Below are 12,110 nucleotides of genomic sequence, written 5' to 3'. Positions count from 1 at the left end.
GTGATTCCTACCTTTCATGTTCCATGATGCACCTAAGAAAACAACAATAGTAGATGAACACAGTAGAATGGGTACCTCCTCACATGGCTGGGAATGCCATGGCCTGCTGTATCTTCCACTCTCTGGTAACACCCATGTTTGTGACTTCTGAATGTTGAATATCTATTATTAATATACCTTGTATACTTATTACAGTGATTATTCACATGGAAACTCAAGGTGAAATATATTATATAAACATTCTCTCCTAGGGAAACAAAGAAGAAATTTATAAACAAGTGTCTCTGGTGAGATGTTTCAGTAAACAGCAAGCATTTCCTTTGACATTAGCAAGTCAAACACTGAAATTGGGGATTTAACTTGAATTAAATAATTTAATAATCACTGAAGCCTTATGAGTTTTGAGATGTTATCTACGTTTTAGAGATAAGAAAATTATTACCTATTTTTAATTTGCTTGAGAGCAAGAGCTGGGAAGAAAAATATTCAAATTCAGATATCACTCTGAAATTTGAATTATTCATCATTGCCAACTTATTGTGTTATTACTTTTAACTAAAAACAAAATAGTTTGACTTACTTTCACATTATTTGCCATCATTTCAACCTTAGTAGAATTTATAGACCTAAATTTTTAAATTTTTTACATACTAAAACTTCATTCTCATATACACACATAGAGAAACAAAGATGTTTTAGATCACATAAAGAAGAAATACTGATTTTCAGTCATTTTAATATGAGAAGTTATTTAAAATTCACCAAAATTAGTTCTTTGTAAGTAATATCTATCTTAATTACTCTGAGATACATTGTTATATTCCCATTGATGTGACAAAATGTTATGAGAAACGGTACTTAAGGAAGGAAAGGATTAATTTCGTTTACAGTTCAAGGTTAACATAAGGTGGGAAAGTAACAATGGTGGAAGCTGAAGGTACATTTCTTCTGTAGTCAAGAAACATAACAGTGGAGACTCTTTGCATAGCTCGCTCTCTTCACCTTGTACCATCTGGGACAACACTTCAAGAAATGATTCCACCCACATTTATGGTTGATCTTCACATAACAATTAGACTCATCAAGATAGTTCCTGACAGGCAAGTCCACTCCTCAGGTGGTCCTACTAGATCTCATCAAGTTGATAATAGAAATTAACCATGCTTGTCCTGGAAAGATGGCTCAGAAATAAAGAGAACTTGCCCCACTACCATAGGACCAGAGTTATGCTTCCAGTACCCATTTCAATCAGCTTAGCACCACCAGGGAATCTGACAGTGTTTTGTGGCATGTGGAGTACCAGCATAAGTACATGCCTTTTACAACCTAGAACCTGAGGAGTTTTTCTACCTGCTAAGGCAGTTCAGGAGGTTGCTTTTTAGCAGTGATGATCTCTTTTACATTTACAGCTTCTTTTTCAGAACCAACTTGGAGACACTATTGTTTCGAAATTTCCTCTACCAAACAAAATTAGTTCATTATCTTCAAAATGAATTACACTCATGTTCTCAATACATAGGCAAAATGCATTCAGAAGGTGAATGATCCCAGTCCAGTTCTTGTTAATCTTTAATCCCCTCTAAAACTTCATGAACTGGGCCTCCACTGTCCATCTTTCTGTTAACATTCTTGTCATCTAAGTTCACAAGAGAATGGCTTCTCATGCTTTTCTTACAGTTTTAAAGATCTATTTTTAACCCAGTTATCTAAACTTCCCCCATATTCATCCAACAAATTATTTCTAAAGACCCAAGAATGACATGGCCAGTTTTACCAAAACATGTACCTTATTTCTCAGTACCGTGTGTGTGTGTGTGTGTGTGTGTGTGTGTGTGTGTGTGTGTCAGAATAAACTGAGAAGAGCAACTTATGGAAAGAAAGAGTTTGTTTCAGATAAATAGACTAGTCTACCTTGATGGAAAAAAATCATGACAATAGGAGCTTGAGGTAGCTGAACAGTGTGTTCATAGTCAAACACAGTGTTCAGGTCATTTTCTCTCTACATATGGTTCAGAATCCCAGCCCAAGGAATGATTCCATTCACTATAAAGGAGAGTCTCCCCATGCGAAATAACCCAATTAAAGAAATCCTACATAGACATAGACTCTAGAACTCATCAGAGTAAAGTTTAAAATGAACGATCACAAATACCTTCTTCAGAATATTCTCCTGTATAATAAGATTTGAAAAGAACTTAGGTTAAATTTTTGTTAAGTTTGATATTACATCTTTTGGTACTATATCTTGTTGCAGGCTAGTGAAACATCCACTATTCTAAACATTTCTGCATGTATTATATTTATTTTATGATTATGCAGGCAAGGGTATTAATTACAATGAGTGTTTCAGAACCTTAGTTAAAGCATATTGCATAATTTTTTAGTATTAATTTGAAAGAGGTTTTTAATTATTACATATTTTAAAACAAAAATGAAAGGAAGTGGAATTTTCATCAGCAAATCTTGTTTAACAGCTCCTCTGCTACAAACACCACTTAGCAGGAATACAGATATATGAACCATCTATCCAATCTTCATGCTGTATATTCCTAGTGAGTATAAATTTCTGCTAAAAGATATCAGAAAAGGCCCGTGCCGTGGTGGCGTATGCCTGTAATCCTAGCACTTGGGAAGCAGAGCCAGGTGGATCTTTGTGAGTTTCAGGCCAGTCTGAGCTACCAAGTGAGTTCCAGGAAAAGGCGCAAAGTTACACAGAGAAACCCTGTCTCGAACAAAAAAAAGAAAAAGATATCAGAAAAAGGTAAGTAAATTTTTTATCTCGCAACAGAAGACAAGACTTTTAATTGAATGTGTGTGGATTATTCACCTGAAGTAACAATTATTTCACTGAAATTATGACAAAGGAAACAAGTTTAAGATATAAAAATCTACATTGTAACATGTTTCCTACTATCCCCCAAATCATTCTATGTAATGATATGTGTGCATTTTCTTGAAAAGTCTTAGGTATCACAAGCTGGTGTTATTTACAAAGCCAATGAAACAAACTGTTGGCTATACAATATTAAAAATACATTAATGTAGTGACTTCATAAACTCTTTATTTTGTCTCATATGCTCGGTGGACTCCATAAAGTTCAGATCAGGGTTAAACTTCTTCAGAATATGGAAATTTTACACACTACTGCATTTGCAAAACTATATTGAAAATGTCAACAAAAATCACAAGAGTCAGTAAGGCTTTTAATTAGAAGACACTGACATGTAGAAATGTATTATGCATGCATGTGTTCATCTGCTTATCCCAGTACTTAAAGAACAACATATGTGTTTGTGGACTACATGACTATATGTATTATCTATGCAGACTAACCTTCAGCAAATGCGCATAAATGTTAAGCATCAGCAATACATTATTATTTAAAGCAATATAAAAAACTAATAACAATGATGAATGTATTAAATATAAGATTATCTACTAGAAGTAATGTGACAGATGAATATCATCACATATATATATATACAGTTATAAGATTGGAATTGAAATGCATTATAGGGTAGGACACATATTAAAGTGTATATGAAGTTGCTTATATTCAACAAACATAATTGCAAGATAATTTTAAGATGAAGTATATATATATAAATTAGGAATACAGGGTTGAGAAAAGTATACATAACAGGAAATAAGATGTTTGTTACAATTGTTTTTGCTTTTCTTTATGAGACAAGGTCCCCTGTAGCCCAAATTGGCTTCAAATTTACAAGAGGATCCAGGCCTTCCTGAACTCCTGACCCTCCTTCTTCTGATGAATGAGTGCTGGAGATATAAGTATGCAACAACCACATCTGTAACAGCATTTTTTATTTGCTTACCTATAGCAAGCAGCAATATAGCAGACACAGAGCTTGTAAGAAGTTCCTCTTCTGAATTCTAATGTGAAATTTCCATTACATTTTCTTTTCAAACCTAGGCTATGTTGATGCTTTTCATCAAGAGTATTCACAATGACTTTGCTCATTGTCTTTGACTTCCCTAGTCACAGAAGGTCTATTCTGAACATCTATTATAGAGTGTCAAGCAATTTACATAGATAAAAGAGGAAGTATGAGGAAGTATATAACCAATCCACCCCTGTACAATTGTAATATATTCAGTAGTGTATTTCATATCTCTAAGCCTTTTATTGTTTATTATTTAGAATATCTAAACAGGTTTTGTCCTACAGAATGACCTTTCTTCTTGGGAACTTAATGAAAGATGTTCACACATGTATGTGAATTCACAGGAATGTTCACACATGAGAATCTTGAACATTTAAATGTAGCTATTGTCAGTGACCATTATGTTAAAGGATTCATTGATTCAGTACAGGTAGGTCCTGTCACCTCCTTCCAGACTGAGCAAAGTGTCCCTGCATAAGCCCTGGGTTCTAAACAGCCAGCTCATGCACTAAGGACAGATCCTGGTCCCACAGACTGGGTGCCTCCCAAGCAGATCAAGCTATTCAGTTGTCTCATTTATCCAGAGGGCCTGATCCAGCTGGGGGCTCCACAGCCTTTGGTTCTTTGCTCAGTCTGGAAGGAGGTGACAGGACCTGCCTGTACTGAATCCACCAGGTTTAAATGAATCCCCAGGGGTGCCTTGATCCTGGAGGACATGGGAATGGAGGGGAGGGGCTGGGGGAAGGTGGGGGTGGGGACGGGAGTGGGGAGGACAGGAGAACCCATGGCTGATGTATAAAATTTAAAACACATAATAATAAAGAAAAAAAATTTAAAAAAAAGGATTCATTGAAAATATGAAGGAAAAGATGATATAATGTTTGCTTATTTAGAGTTAATGTACTTTAAAAACTTCAAGTTTTTGTGATTTTTTTTACTTAAAACAAAAAAAATAAATATTCTAGCTTGTGTTTTAAACATATTAATTATGTAATATATATCTTGATGTAAAAGTATTGGAAATTATGAATTATGGAGATTATAAATATATGCCATCTTTTTTAGTGTCTACAGACTCACTTTTCTCAAAGGTAAACAATCATTACCACAATGGTATTTTAAAGGACTTTGAAGCAAAATTTGCAATCTTTCTGGTTCAAGAAGACCAAAATTCTGAGAATCTCTAATAAGTATGAATTCTTCCTTTAAAGATAGATAGTTCTGTAATTTGTACTTCCTAAATCATTGTTATATCTTCCATTTTAAATAAGTAAGCGAGCTTCACCATTTTTCTTAGAAGTTTTCATGCTATAGGTATCCCATTCTCAAAATCCAAAATAAATGTGGGAACTAACAATAATTCCTTTCAACTTCTAAGTTTTAGAAAGCTGTATAAAAGATACACTTAAAACACATCTGTACTACTAAGAACATGCAAAACTCAAATTGAATTCCTAGGAAACCAGTTCCAGTTTGCACACTGTCTGAAACCCTATGTTGTAGATAGAGCTACTAGTACATTTCTTCACATTCTGTTAGCTTGTTCTTTTTCAAAGCATTGGAATGAAGAGAAAGCCCAGCAATTCCCCTGTATTGAATGACAGCTCTCCAGAAGAAAGCACGTTCTAAACCTAAAATTTCTTTCACAAACTAACTTGCCAAAACATTGTAGTCTAGCAATATTTCACAGAAAGTTCTAAACCCTTTTACCACTCCACATCTAAAAGTCTCTTTCTTATTTGGTGCATTTTAGCAAAATAGCCCGGTTAAATCAGTTGACTGATGTGCACCTGCTTTGAACTCTTTTCTGGTTTCATGACCTCTATCAAGATCCATACCTCCCTACATATGCATACACAAATATTAAAAGCCAGTATTTGCAAATGAAAAAAATGGAATATTTGTTTTATATGAGTCTGGCTTACCTTACTTAAAAAATATGCAGCTTATTTGCTAAGATTTTTTATCTTCATCTAAACATTGTTGCAGAATAATTTCAGGGTATCAGAAGTATGTCTATTTGAATAGTAATATAAACTTGAAGAAAATATAATTAACTAGAAAAAAATTAATTTTTTCTATTATTACTTTTGTTTTCCATTTATAAAACAATGTTTCCTGTAGCCCAGGTGGATTTAAAATTTGCAAGGTTGTCATTTTTGTAGAAGTATCATTTACAGAAATCACAAAGAGAGAGAGACTCAAAGATAGCACACAAACAGTGAAAAGAAATGAAAGTTTTGTACCAAATTGCTATTATTCATTCATCTGTAGATAGACATCTACACTGATTTTATGGCTTTGGTCTTGTGAACAGAGCAGGAATAAACAAGAGTGTTCAAGTATTCTGTATTAGGATGCAGTGTCTTATGGGTATATACCCAAGAGTGGTATGTCTGCATCTGCTGGTAGTTCTATTTTTAATTTTTTTGAAGAATTTTCAAATTGAATTCAATAACTAAACCAGTTTTAAGAATGGGGATTCAAAATGTCTCTGAATAAAAATGGAAAGCTGGACCTTGTTTGTTGGGACTATTTGTTCATATATGGAGGAAAATGAACATGTGATGTGAAATCAAAGAGAGCTCTTCCAGGTGATGTGTCCTAGGGGGACAAAAAGGAACTAGAGTCAGAAGACATGATAAAAATAAACAAAACAAGTTATGTTTGAAACCATCACAATGAAGCAGAATACTTGTATGGATGGGATTATAAAAAGTAAAAATTTCATAATTAAAGGTAATATTCAAGTTTATAATGAAATTATATTTATTATATAAAAGTTAGCCTACTTTGGATAATTTGTGGTAAGACATTCTTCCAGATGTGAGATTTTTGTTGATTTAAGCTACCTTATAATATTTCCATATGATTTCCTCTCTTATGTTTTTATTATCCTTCATCTTCCTAAATTAACTCCCTGATTGTGACCTCTCCATAGCCTCCCGTTTTCTATACTGCACAGTTATGTCCCTTTGGTTTCAAAGTCTTTTAATGGGGCAATAATGCAAAATTCTAAATATAAATCTCTTATTTTTTTTAAAAATACTTGGTTCCTTCCTTTTGAAGTTATGACAAACATATCTTTACATCCAAATTATTCTCTTTTTTTTTTTTTTTTATGCTGCTGAACCAAAAATGTCAGGCTTTCCTTCCCAGGGAGCCTATCAGTAAGGGTGAATGTTTCAACTCTTTTCCTTTATCTGTAGCTATCTGTACTCTCCTGGTCTTTATGCATTAAAGACAATTGGCATGCTTGTTAAGATGTGTGATATAATACAAATGCTGCAACTACTGATAATATATTTGTCACAAAGCATTCATGTATTTTCCCCAAATCTTGAAGTAACAGATGGATGTAAAAGAAAAAATTGACAATGGATTTCTTACAATGATTAACAAAGAGGATTTGTGTTAATTTATAGTTAATTTTAACACTTTTAATTTAATATGTACATTAAAATAATTTTTTATTCCTTAACATGATGATGTATATATTAGAGTCTAGAAAAATGAACCTAAAGTCATATTAATGCTAAGTTTGATGATCCATTCTTGCATTCTATTGACACTGTCCTATTTGTCCTAAGATACTATATATTTTGCTAACACAATAAAGTGGTTCGTGATCCCATGAGCTCATACAGCTTAGTCTTATTTTCATGTGACTAGGAGAGTGTGGACTAGTAAAAATACAAGCTTACAATTTCTTATAACTGTGGGATAGTGCTCTTGAACACTGGTTTAATAAAATGCTGATTAACCAGGAGCCAGGCAGGAAGTATAGGTGTGGTGAGCAGACTAGGGGAATTCTGGGAAGAGGAAGGGAAGAGTCAGGAGTCACCAGCCAGACACACAGGAAGCAAGAAGACAAAGTAGAACTGAGAAAAGATACCAAGCCACGTGCCTTAAACATAGATAAGAATTATGGGTTAATTTAAGTGTAAGAGCTAGTCAGTCATAAGCTTCAGCTAATGGCCAAGCAGTTATAATTAATATAAGCTTCTGAGTGATTATTTAATAAGCAGTGAGCAGGGCCAGAGAAAACCTACTGGCTACAATCTGTAGTTAGAGTTTTCTTGCCTGGCCCAGTCAGCACAAATCTCTCTTACCCGCCAGTCCCATAGTCGCTCAGACCCAATCAAGTAAACACACAGAAACTTACATTGTTTACAAACTGTATGGCTGTGGCAGGCTTTTTGTTATGTACATTTTTATCTTAAATTAACCCATTTTTGCTTATCTATACTTTGCCACATGGCTTATGGCTTACCAGTGTCTTTACATGTTGCTTCTCATAGTGGCGGCTGGCGGTGTCTCCCCAGCCTTCTACTTCCCAGAATTCTCTTCTCTCTTTTCCCACCTATACTTTCTGCCTGGCCACTGGCCAATCAGAACTTTATTTACACAGAGCGATATCCACAGCAACAATCTCTCTTCCTTTTGTGCACTGAGCTTCTAAAGGCCTTCAAGTTGTTGCAGATATCCCATCTTCCCCCATTGCCAACCGCACTGAGCTGTATCTTTTTTTTTTTTTTTTTCCATTGCTGGCTGTGTGGCTGTGTGGCAATACCCTAATACCTTCCTCTTCTTGTTCTTTTGCTCCTATTTCTTTCCATCCCAGATTTCTCCTTCTATTTATTCTCTTTCTTCCTGCCAGCTCAGCCTATCTTTTTTTTTTCAAGGAAGGACCTACGATCTTTTAGATAAAAAATAGGATGTATGTTTGCTATAGCAGAACTTCTCCCATCCAAAACCATCATTAGTTTTAATGATATGAAGCTTAAATGAGAGAGTTAATATAGATTTATTTTTTATTCTTAGAATATTAAAGTTATTGAATATTAACATATTGAACTTGTGTCAATATTCTCTTACTCATATAGTTTTAGAATTTTGCTCTTTTATTGAAATATTATTTTAAAAATAGAACCTAAGGTTTCTGGTATCCAAATTGCAAATCCAATTATGATAAACTTGTATGTATTTGTAATATAATAATTTTACTCTCTATTTTTTAATCATTATTTTAGCAAACATGAAGTCTACTTTACTGATTTCCTTTGAAAGGAAAGCATAAATAAATTTTTATTTCAATATATTCACAGAGAAGGTCACGAGGAAAATGAAATAAACAATGGTCATTTAAAGTTATTTTTGTAATCAGGGATAAAATTTTATAGCAGAATATGTATAAATTGCTTCTCTGAAAAAGAGCTATTCAGAGCTAAATATAAGGCTTGGTAGTTAACAGTACTGAGTTCTCTTCCAGAGGACCTCACTGAAACCAGATATGTATGTGGTGGACATATATATATGCAAAAGATTCATTTACAGGAAAGGGAAAATGAATAAAAAATTAAAGACTTAATCAATTTACACAGTGAGTGTGACTCAATATGATTACTAGAAGAAAATCTAGAGGCTTTTTTTTCATGGGTCTTGTATTCTTACCATTTTGTTTACATGTTTCTTATGTATCTACTATACATATTGCATAACTTGATTTTGTGAATATTTTCTGCAAGTCCACACTTTTTCACAATGCACTATTACTAAATTTCATTGCACATTGAGCGAAGGCCAAGTGACTTGAACTTGATTGTACACTTTTGAATCCCTGAAATGAACTGATACCTTTACCACAGGCATACATACATACACAACCACACGCACACATGCATACATACACACCAGCACAAACACATTGAACAATCTTAGCAGAGCATCATCAAGGCCAAAACAAGCTTTGAATACTTCAATAAGAGTAGGATCACTTCTTATTAGAATTATTTGATAGCTTATATGAGTTAGTTTCATTTTTTATTTGGAAAAATATATTTTGATAAATTGAGCAACCAGAACAGTGACCATATATATATATTCACATATTGTTGGTCAGTCAGCGATTTAGAGAAAAAAGACAAAAATAAAAACTCTGTTTCTGATAGAACATCTTAGAGGGAGAGGCTGTGTGGCAGCTCACATGCTGAATTAGATTTCTATTTCTTTAGGATGAAAAGATGTCCTCATATCCCATTAAAAGCTGGAAAAGCCAAGGCACACTTCCAAAATTTGACATTTTTTTTTCAAATGTACAATTTCAAAAAGGTTCTTTGCTCTTGAAAATACAAAATCGTCTCACAGATAAACAGTCCATAAAGTTATGTATTCAGATGCAGCAACATACATAAACATACAGAATGGTAAATTCTATTGCACACATTTCCACACTTTAGTAACTGTCTTTTTTACAAAGACTTTTTTTTTTCATATTGGAGCTTTATTTACTATACTGTGTTAGAGAACCAAAGGTAGACAATATGAGGTACACAGAATAATAGAATATTTGATTTTGCTTTTCCCCCAAATGTGATGCTTCACAAATCCATTCTAAATTTTAAAAAAAAGTAACTTTTAACCTTATTGTTTCAAATGCAATTTATTTGGATGAATATTGCTTAGCCACTAAGTAAGATTGTATTAATTATCTGAAGATTAACATTTTGTTTATATATATCAACCAGGGACTCATAAGCCAAACAAGAAAATTCTTAATAACTAACTAAAATTATCTAGAAAGATCTTTGCATCCATCATAGCACCTGGCGCAGGAATGTACATAAATCTTTGGTAAATGTGTCATGTACTTGAAGACCATGGTAAATCACTGTCATCCAGTTCAAATATCCAGCTTCATTTCTCAAAGCCATTTGTCATTTAATATTTTGTAATTCCAGGTAAGTCTTCAGATTCTTGTGCTCTGGTAGCCTGTCATTCACCTTACGCTCTTGTCTTTAGTTATCTAGACCCTTTCACATTCATTTACTCAACTATCCTGAATATAAATCACTTGGATAGCCAATGAGATACTTTAGAAATAAAATTAGGAGACCATGAATTACGGACTCTAAAAGCCATTTCAGCTTCTGTTCAGTTAGATCTTGATTTTGTTCAGTCATATTCTACCATATTTTCTTCATCAGAGTTGTTTCTGACAGCCTGTTTTAGTTTCAGACTGTTAATGGACCTAGTCTTTTCTAGCTCGCCTTCCTGGGTAGCCTCATTTCACTCCTTTGGGTGCCATAGGTCAGCTAATAAGATGACTCACTGAATAAATAGATTCATTCAATTTTAGGCTTACTAATTTATATCTGTATCATCCTGAGTGGTGATTGAGTATAATCAGAGCAATATTCTTAGTTAAGGTCTATCAGATTCACTGGAGAATATTAGACTTAAGTATCTAAAATAACTGTTTTTAAAACATATATTGGTGCAAAGTTTCATACTTTTGAAATTAGATCTGATTCAACAAATTACAAAAAGTTACCAGGCAGATAATGAAAAAGTAGGAGGTACATAATTAAAGAACCAAGATATGGCAAAAAAAAGTATTTAATTTTTATTTACAGTAGTACTAGAAGTAACCATCAGAGGATAGACTGTAATGTTCAAAGACAGAGAACTAAGCAAAAATAATTCAGCTTGCTGTCTTAGTAGAGCAAAGGAAACTGGTAAACTAAAACCAGCTGTGCTGTTTATTAATCACTCAGTGGTATGTATTAGGTTGCTTTTACCTGGAAGTAGAATCATTTCTCTGTTTGTATCTTGGCAAACCTAAATTGTTTGTCTACAGAAGGTCATCTTAGTAACTTCATATTGGATTTCCTTTACTGCATAGTCAGAAGTAGAGGGAATGAGAGCTTCTCAAACATTAGCTAGGTAAGTCTAGGACTGAAAGAGAAAAAGATCACTGTCCATGTAAACAATTATTACTTTATGACTTTGGCCCTGTTTTCAGTTGTTTAGTGTATAATGTTTAGATGGCGTCAAGCTACAATTGGAAAACAATGACCCTAGTAGACACCAGCGGATAACAAATAAAAAGCCCATTTCCAGGAATAAGATACTTCTTTGTGAGATTTTGGTAGGAATAGGTTACCTATTTTGGAACTGTTAGCTGATGAGCTCCTATAGTTCATAAATATTACAAGGTATTGTCAATGCTTTTGGCTACTCTTCAGACCCTATTGCTAAAGACATTTGAGTCACAGGACACAGAGTAATTATTGTGATAGTAAATCTTCATTATCAACTTACTGGTATTGAGAACCAACTAAGAAATGTGTTTCTGTCATGGCTGTGAGGTCATCTCCAGAAGTTTTACTGAGAAATGAAGATCTTCTCTAAATGAGTGCTGC

Source organism: Onychomys torridus, chromosome 14, assembly GCF_903995425.1.
Source record: "Onychomys torridus chromosome 14, mOncTor1.1, whole genome shotgun sequence".
In the NCBI taxonomy this organism is placed as follows: domain Eukaryota; kingdom Metazoa; phylum Chordata; class Mammalia; order Rodentia; family Cricetidae; genus Onychomys; species Onychomys torridus.
The sequence above is the reverse complement of the archived record's forward strand: the minus strand, read 5'-3'. Positions refer to the sequence as shown.